This window comes from Vigna unguiculata, unplaced genomic scaffold, assembly GCF_004118075.2.
Source record: "Vigna unguiculata cultivar IT97K-499-35 unplaced genomic scaffold, ASM411807v1 contig_611, whole genome shotgun sequence".
NCBI classification, from domain to species: domain Eukaryota; kingdom Viridiplantae; phylum Streptophyta; class Magnoliopsida; order Fabales; family Fabaceae; genus Vigna; species Vigna unguiculata.
Genome location: NW_021011332.1, coordinates 1 through 9,903, shown reverse-complemented (window position 1 = coordinate 9,903; position 9,903 = coordinate 1). Strand labels below are relative to the sequence as shown.

The following is a 9,903-nucleotide window of genomic DNA, read 5'->3' as shown; positions in this document are numbered from 1 at the left end:
GGTTCGGGTGATACCCACGAGCACAAGTTTATTTTCCATCTCTAGTTGTAGTTATCAAGAGATTATGGTTCTATGTATATGACATTGGTCTTATATATATAAGACATTTAACACCACTTTTAACTCAATCTTAAGACAATGGAATTATGGGTCTTTCATCTTATATAGTGTTTAACTTTGTCTTTCTATCCAATGTGGGACTTTAACTCAAACTTGGACTATTCTCAACAATTAATTAGTGTAAATTTTTCATCTTTATGTTCTTTATCCTCTATTGGCACTACTGCATAAAATTCTGACCAGTATCAAATTCTATATTGCACGAAAAGCTTTACTATCTACACTTCTAACAATATTCCATACAAGCATACTTGAATAATGTAAAATGTATATATCGTTGGTAATGGTAAAAGGAAACAAAAGTTTGTGTGTTTCTACATAAAAAAAAATGTACTAGTGATCAAAGATCAGTTTTCTCTTTCCTTCCATCTCTTATTCATTTCTTAATAACTATTGAGCTTGATGCTTCTTAAAAAATTGTCATGCATGTTGTATTGTAATTTGATCCTCACATAATATGTACATGGATAACCAGAGAAATAGAACATTTGTAAAGGAAAGATTAGAGAAAATGGATTTTTCTATTAAATATTTGATAGAAACAATTAGTAATACAGAATAATTAAGATCAATTCTTGATTACTTTTATTTAACAACTCAACTTCTGCCAATAAAGTAGAAGCCAAAATTCCATATTACAACTGAGGAAGCTTTGAGATGTCCTGACTCTCCTACAGGACCTTCTTTCAGAAAAACCCAAAACTAACTTTTTCCTATAACTTCTAACTATTTATAATAGTTAGTTACAAGACAACTTTAAAAGGAAACCATAATTACACTCTAGAGGTTATAATTGTCATATTCATTATTCCTTTTTTCCCTCCTTTTATAAACTATAATGAACCTATCATTACTTTGCCCCTACATATTCACCTTGTCCTCAAGATTAAAGTATGAAAACTCTTGTCGGATGGTTGTGGCAGATTTCCAGCTGTTTTCCAAATCTGGAAGTTGTCTTCATGTGATAAGAACCTTTAATTCTCCTCTAGCATCCTGGCGAGTATCTAACACTTTCTCAGGTGTCACCTCCAATATGTAGTGTTCAGATAGCATGAGGGTAAAGGTTGTGATGTGGGGAGAGTAGTGGGAGCAGGCTTTAGTGAGGATACATGAAAATATGGGTGAATACAGTTGTGGGCAAGAAGTAGTGTTTTATATGCTACTTGACCAATACATTCCAAAATCTAGTATGACTTGTAGAAATGAGGACTCAATTTCTCATTGGGTCGTCTAGCCAAAGATTTAAACCTATAAGGTTATATTTTAAAAAACACCCAATCACCAATTTGATATGTAATCTCTCTTTTATGCTTGTTGGCTTGAAGTTTATTATACTCTTGAGCCCGACAAAGATTGGACTTCAAAGCTTTAAAAGTCGTATCGCGTTCATCTTGCAACTGGTTGACACTTTCTATTTTGGAAGGAATGGTTGTCCCTTTCAAAACCAAAGGTGGGTCTTGACCATATAAAGCTTCAAATGATCTCATTTTCGAAGAGGCATGGTAATTAGTGTTAAACCAGAATTCAGAAAAAGTTAACTAGGTAGGCCATAACTTAGGTTGAGATCCTGTCATACACCGTAAATAAGTTTTCAAACAACGGTTAACCACTTCCATTTGACCATTTGTTTGTGGATGGTATGATGTACTATATTTAAGCTTTGTACTTGCTTGTTTGAACAATTCCTTCAAAAATTGACTTAAAAAAAATTTGTCCCTATCTAAAACAATTGTGTGGAGGGAAAACTATGTAACCGAACCACCCCTTTAATAAAAATGGCAGCCACATCTGTAGCAATATAAGGATGTGCTAAAGAAAAGAAATGGGCATCCTTAGTGAGGCGGTCGACCACTAGAAGGATAGTGTCCATCCCCTTTGCTTTAGGTAGACCCCCAATAAAATTCATGGAGATATCACTCCAAACCTGAGTCGGAATTGGCAATGGTTGTAGTAAACCAGCAGGAGCTAGAGTCTTAGTTTTATTCCTCTAATAAGTGTCACATTGCATCACAAAATCCTTAATATATTTTCTCATGCCCTCCCAATATAGAATGCCTGCAATTCTTTTAAGAGTGTGAAAGTAGCCCTATGACCACCTAATGGAGATTCATACAACTCTTTAATGATAGTAGGGATTCTACTATAATGTTTAGGCAAAACAAGTTTTCCATGATAGTACAATTTCCCATTTTTTAGTTGAAACTGTGCGTGAGGAGTAGGATCCACTAGTAAATTCTTCATAATGGTACTCATTTTCATATCCTTTTGTATTTTTGTATCCCAATCTTCCCACTATTGAGTTTGTAGGACATAAATGTTAAAGAAGACTTGTCGAGATAATGCATCAACAACCATGTTTTCCTTCCCAGGTCAATATTTGATGTCAAAATCCAACCCAATGAGCTTCGAAGCCCATTTAAATTGTTCCTCTATTAATAGATTTAGATCATTCAAAAAATTTAAGCTTTTTTTTGTCAGTGACAATGGTAAAGTGAGTACCCATCAAGTAATGCTTCCATTTTTGCACAACTTGGACGATAACCATTAATTCTCATTCATAAACTGACTTCCTTTGACCTCCTTCAGTCAAGGCTTGGCTCCAAAAGGCCAAAGGTATGTCCTCCTGTAATAACACAACTCTTAATCCTTTACTGGAAGCATCAGTCTCAACCATAAATGGTTTGGAAAAATCTGGCACCCCTAGTGTTAGCAATTGGGAGACAATAGTCTTCAAGGCTTCGAAGCTTATTGTGCTTCATTAGACCAAACAAAACTTTCCCTTTTAAGAAATTGTGTTAGAGGTTGAGCAATTTTGACATAATGTCAAACCACCTTCCATAGTAACGCGTTAGACCAAGAAAACCTCTTAAAGCAGTGACATCTTTAGGTCTTGGCCATTTAAACATAGCCTCTACCTTCCTAGGGTCAACTGATACCCCATTTCTTGAGATCACATGGCCCAAGTATTCAATTTTGTCTTGACCAAAGTTGCATTTCTTCCTTTTAACTTTTAATTGATGATCACATAGTAGTTGAAGAACTTCTGATAAATGTTGGAGGTGTGGATCCAAAGAAGTGTTATAAACCAAGATATCATCGAAAAACACCAATACAAATTTTCTCAAGAAAGGCTTGAGAACTTCATTTATCAGAGATTGGAATGTTACTAGGGCATTTGTCAAGCCAAAAGGCATGACTAGGAATTCATAGTGACCCTCATGGGTTCGAAAAGCTATTTTCTCAATATCACTTTCTTTCATACGAATTTGGTGGTAACCAGACTTGAGGTCTAGCTTAGAAAAGATAGTTGCTCTAGCCAATTCATCCATTAATTCATCTATAACTAGAATATGAAATTTATTTGGAATGCTGACCTTGTTAAGAGCCTTGTATTCCACACAAAACCTCCACCCACCATCTTTCTTTTTCACCAAATAATAGGGCTAGAATAAGGACTAATACTTGGTCGAATAATACCAACATTCAGCATATCACCAATCAATCTTTCAATCTCATTCTTTTGCGAGTCCAAATACTTATATGGCCTTAAGTTTAGAATGGATGCTCCCTCCTTGAGATGAATAGCATGATCTTGTTTTCGGGTAGGAGGTAATTCCTGGAACTCTTCAAAAACCTCACATAAGATGCCAACACTTACTCCACTTCCTTTGTATAGGCTGGGGAATCAACAAATTCATGATTTTGAACCATATCCAACAAAAACCCTTGATCCCCTTGCTACAATTCATGTATCAATTTTTTAAATGAAGTTGCAGTAGTGGATAAAGCAAGATCCCCGATCACCATGTGTTGCTCGTCCCCTCCACCAATGGTAAGTTTTATGTTGCCAAAATCTGCCTTAACCTCCCCTAAACTGGCCAACCATTCTAGCTCCAAAACAATATCAGCTCCATCTATCTCAAAAATGAAAAATCTTGTTGAATTTGTAATCCTTGGATTTCCAAGAAGAAATCTGCACATTTTCTTTGATAATTTATCTTTCTACCATCTGCCATTATTTGAAATGAAATTGTGGGAAGCTCCACAATCCAACAAAACAATCACGGTCTCCTGTCCAATTTTTCCCCAAAGTTTCCAAGACTTCTTGGTAGTGAATCCAGCCATGGTACACAAGGATAATTGTAAAACATGTCTTATGTCCTTCAAAGTATCTTTTGTTGTCTCAGTGTTGTGTTGGAATTCCCCCAAATCAGTTATTTCGTCTTCTAACAGCAGTAACATGTGCAATTGTTTGTTTCTACATACATGATGAGGTCCAAACTTCTCATCACATCTAAAACATAACCCTTTTCTCATCTTGTCTTGTAATTTTGCATCTGACATTTTCGAAAAGGGGCTCCTCGTTGTCGTAACCCACCTAAATTTCTTATAGACACCTCACTACTCTCCCCCTTTTCCTTATTGGTAGTACTAGGAGCTACTGAGTTACGACATTCTCTTGAAAAAGTTCTAATTAATGGTTGAATATGATTTGGCCCCTGAATTGTTGCTACCAACCCCTCGACTTCTGCTTTTAGATGTAACTCTAATTTTTTTTCCTCCGCCATTTTAGCTTTCATCATTAATTAGTTCAACAAGACTTCGTGGTTCATATACTTTCACTTCAACCTTGATATCATCTTTTACCTCGTTCAAGAAAATGGCTATCAAATAATCTTGCTCCACTTTTTTCAAGAACCCAGTATATTGTTCAAAATTTTCAATATACAACTCAACCAGACCTATTTGTTTTAAGCAAATCAAAATCTCAAACAAATTATCCAACATGGTTAGTTGAAATCTGCGAACCACTACAATCTTGAAATCATCCCATGTAGGCTTGGGATTACACGTTTCCCACCATTTGAACCAATTCAAAGCCTTTCCTTCCAAAGTAATCAGCACAACATGCACTCTTTCTTCCTTTGTTACCTCCTTTAAACGAAAATATCGTTCCAACCTACAAGTCCATCCATAAGCATCTTCTCCTATAAAAACTGGAATATCCAGTTTTCTCCATCTTGATGAAGATGTAGAACGCTCTCCATTTGTGACTGAATTATCTTCTTTGTCCTATTTTCTTGTTGACGATATTTTCTCCACCACCATTGTAAGGCCACGAATCAAATCTTTTAATGTTGGAACCGCTGATGTGACTCATTTTCCTGTTTGTCCCGATCTTGAACCATATTTTGGACCATTTTTTCAACCCTATCCCTGCCTGACTCCATTGTGGTATGCACCATTCTCTAATGAACCCTTCCCATAGAACCTAGAAGGTGCTCTGAATACTAATTGATAGAAACAATTAGTAATATAAAACAATCAAGATCAATTTTTGATTACTTTTATTTAACAACACAGCTTCTGCCAATAAAGTAAAAGCCAGAATTCCATATTACAACTGAGGAAACTTTGAGAGATTCTCACTCTCCTACCAAACCTTCTTTCAAAAAAATCCAAAACTAACTTTTTCCTATAACCTCTGACTATTTATAATAGTATGTTAAAAAGACAGCTTTAAAAAAAATCAAAATTACACTCAAAAAGGTTATAACGATCATATTCAATTATTCGTCTTTTTCCTCCTTTATAAATTATTCCGAACCTATCAATATTAAAGGAGTCCAGATTCTCTACTGGTTTTTTTGGTGTTGTCCTCTACTGAGCATTAGAAATACACTGTGTTGGTATTTTAAATATCTTTGTAATATATTTTAAAACGTCAAGATTGGTGGTAATTAGTGTATTATGAAAGCATAGTAGAGAAACAGCACAAAAAAATCCAGCAGAAAATCCAAATTCATATTAAAGACATTAGAGAGTAAATTTCAATTCTTATCTGGACTTTTAATATTCCCACATCATACTGAACACGATCGACATTATATTACAACGACAACGATACTGGTGAAACCTTAAATATACATAGAATGATGAAAAATGAACAATTGAGAAACCCTTCAGAATGGAGCTAAACAATCATCAACTATCTTAAAGAGATGTATTTGTCATTTGGAATACTCTCCAAGAATGAGGTTCTTGCTCCAAGGTCAGTACAAAAGCATCCCAATGTTGCAATGGTAGCTGTATTACTTCCAAATTTCTCAATTCCTCTAGAAATCATGCATGTGTGACTTGCTTCCACAACAACTATCACATTTCCACCAATCAGTGGGGAAATAGTTTCTGCAATCTGCTTGGTGAGTCTTTCTTGAACCTGCAACTTAATACCATAAAAATGCACTATTGACTGCAAAAGGGTTTTCTCAATGGGATGAAACCCTTTGGAAACGAAGTATCCTATGTGAACAACACCATGAAATGGAAGCAAATGATGCTCACACTGTGACAGAAAAGGCAAGTTCAGCTCTGAGTGTAGCTTTTCATCAAAACCTAACCCCTCATTAGTGATCAAAGCACCATTTGTCCGAATCCCAAGCCAACAATTCAGCGCCCTCTCAATGCTACTACACTTGAAGTTGATCAGCCATTTGGTATACCTAGCAGGAGTCCCTTCTAATTCCTTCCTAGTTGGATCCTCGCCTAAAGACTTGAGAATTGAAGCTACTGCAGTGAGCATAGCAGGGTTCAGCTCTTCGTTCTCGGATGAGACTTTAGAAGACAAAGAAGGACACCAACATTGGTCGTCCATTGACCCCTTATCATGAATTTTGTCCTTCTCAATGCCCCTAAATTGTAGAAGGCCAAAAAAGTCAGCCCACAAGTTTGCATCTTTGTTTTCAAAAACACCAGAACCAGAAGAAACCAGTATCCCCATCACCCCTTTGTGGTTTGAGCCAAGAGAGTTTGATTCCATGTCTGAAAAGGGAATGTGTTTGCATTGAAGCACAACAGCAACACCTGTGGGTTGAATTCCTTCATGCAAAGCAGAACACACCTCATTTGCAAGTCTTTGAGGTTCTTGGAGACGTTTTGCAAACACATTGGTGACACGAGAGAGTTTGCTTAAACCGAGAACTCTTTGTGCAGAAGGGACATACCCCAGATGGCACTTGAAATAGAATGGTAGCATGCAAGACTCACAGTAGGAGTAAAACTCAAGGTCCCTCACAATCACAACTCCACCTACTCCACCTGCATCACCAGCGAATTCGGTATGGGTCTAGACCAGCTTCAGGGAATAATGCACCTTCCACAATTTCCTTCACACTTTGAACATAACCTGAAATATCATAAGAGCTTCTTATCAATAATTCTGGTACATATTGTTTTAAAAAGTATCTTAAGTTCTAAGTTTTTTTATTCATGAGGGTTCAATTTGTTTCCAAAATTACAAATTGGGTTCTCTTTGAAAAAGATTACCTGCACGATTTGAAGTAAGCATAACTTTGTTTTGAAGTAGTTGTCAAAACAAACGGTGACTTTTTGTAAATTAGATCCATGTCATAAGGACCTAATTGGTTAATTCTAATAAACTTAATAAGAATAAATCGTCTGTTCTTCTACCGATGACTTCAGTTAAAATTTCCTGAGTAATTTAATTTTAAACTCAAGTTATCATACTCTTTGTCGATTTCAGTGTAACTGATTTTGAATTAAAGTCGTCAGTTTTTCGACTTTTGAGTTTTGTAATTAATTTTAAATTAAAATAAATTACACTAAAGTCTTTAGAGATGACATCTTTAATTTAAAATTCAATTATTGAAATTGTCAAAAGGATAGCAATTTTCATTCAAGTTCAATTATACTAAAGTCGTCACAAAGATGACAATTGCAGTTCAAAATAAATATTTACTTAAATTGCTACTGGGAATAACAGTTTCTTCTAATTAAGTGTAGTTAGCATTAATCAAATTAGGTGCTCATATAGTGGACTTTAACAGAAAAATAAATAAAGGATAAATATATATTATCATTAGTATTTTTTTTATAAATATATATACATGTCAATTACTAAAGGTTAAGTATCTATTTAATTGTCTTAAACACTGCATGAGGCTTAACAAGATTAATAAATTTGAGTTTTTTGTTAAAAATGTAATTTATTTTATTATACAAAAAATGGGTGTCATAAAATATCAGTGAAAGGTTTAGAATATAAAATATAAAATATAAAAAGTAAAATAAAGGATGGTTTTGATTGGATGACAGAAATAGTCGGCATCTTACAACGTGTAAATGCACATCCAAAGAAGTTATGGTTTAAAACAAGCGTACAATGTGTGCAGGCCCATCCAAAGAAGTAAAATATAAATTTTATAAAAAAAATCATTTAATTGAAAAAGTAAAATATTCATTCCACCATTGGAATAACACAAACGAAAAATAGGATTATTTTTCGTTTTAACAAAAAATCCTGTAAGTTACTTTTTCAAAAATGAACCAAAAAAAATGATAATTTCATACTTTCAGACTCTTCTAAAAAAATACTTCGGAAAAAAAATTATTGAACTACTTTTCGCCTAGGTTTAAAAAAAAAACGAAACATTTCAAAATGTAATGTTATTTTTAAAATTATTTGTATAACTATAGATTTAGGTTTAAAATAACACAAGTTTAGGTCTATATATCTCCAAACAAACATATGGTATAAATTATAAACTTTCATTATAACTAAGCAAATAGAAAATGAATGAATGGTCACCTCTGGTTCCTTCACGAAGGGCTTTGGCAACACGAAGTGGTGTCTTTCTAATGCCTTCTCTATTGATATCTTCTCCTAAACCCATCAACAACACTTTCACAGCATCTTCAATGGAAGTTGTGCTGCTCTCGTTCTCAAAACACTCTTTTCCATCACACATTCTGACTCCATTCTCACGCTTTAAACCAACCTCGCCCAAATGCTCCATTCAAACACGATTTATGCAAAACACCTTGTTCTGTTCATTTTCTATTGGTGACATTTTCGTATTTATAGAGAAAAACACGTAGATGGTGTAGTGGTGACAAGGAAAGAAAGAATGTGTCTCAGTCTACACAGTAAGAGCATCTTTTCTTTTTTTTATCTGCTTACTTTTGTGGGAAATATTGTTGAATTTCATGATATTAATGTTTATTCATAAATATTAAATAATTGTTTAGTGAATTTATTAATGTAATAAATAAGTTACGTCATTACCAAAACAAAATTGACATTAATTAAATGTGATAAACATTATATTTAATAATAGATTGAAATTCATTATTAATTATATTGAAAAATGTATTGAGATTATACTTAATGTTTATATATATATATATATATATATAATATATATATTATATATATATATATATATTATATATATATATATCACTACATGCCAATTTTGTTTTGAAAATCTTTTTGTAGGAAATACTTACAAATTTTTTGAGAAATTTTTTTTTCAAGAAATTGTTACTAATTTTATTGCAAAATATATTGTATAAAACACTTTTCGCAACAAATTTTGTAAGAAATATTTTAAATTTTTAATTTTGTAGGAAATGATTACCACGAAAGAATTACCTGCCAACTAAAATTTTAGAAAAAATGACAGAAAAGGTCTTTTCTTGCAAATTTTTTAACAAATTTGCAAGAAAAATTTCATGTAATATGAGAATTTTTAGTAATGTATATATGTATAAGTAAAACTTGTCATTAATATCTAAGACAATAATTTAAACATACAAATAAAATAATTAAATTAATGAATTTTAAATATGTAAACAATAAGCGAATAACCTTTAGTAAAAATACATTTAAATACTATTATTTAACGGATATTTATTTCCTCCATATCATTTACATTAAAATATTCTAAATATTAGATCAATATTAAATAATATCATTTATAT

At 33.2% G+C, this 9,903-nt stretch overlaps 1 pseudogene; it reads right to left on the bottom strand.

Moving 5' to 3' along the window:
• Nucleotides 1-5,950: 5,950 nt before the first annotated feature.
• On the bottom strand, nucleotides 5,951-8,952 carry LOC114172488 (annotated as a pseudogene).
• Between the last annotated feature and the right edge of the window lie 951 nt (nucleotides 8,953-9,903).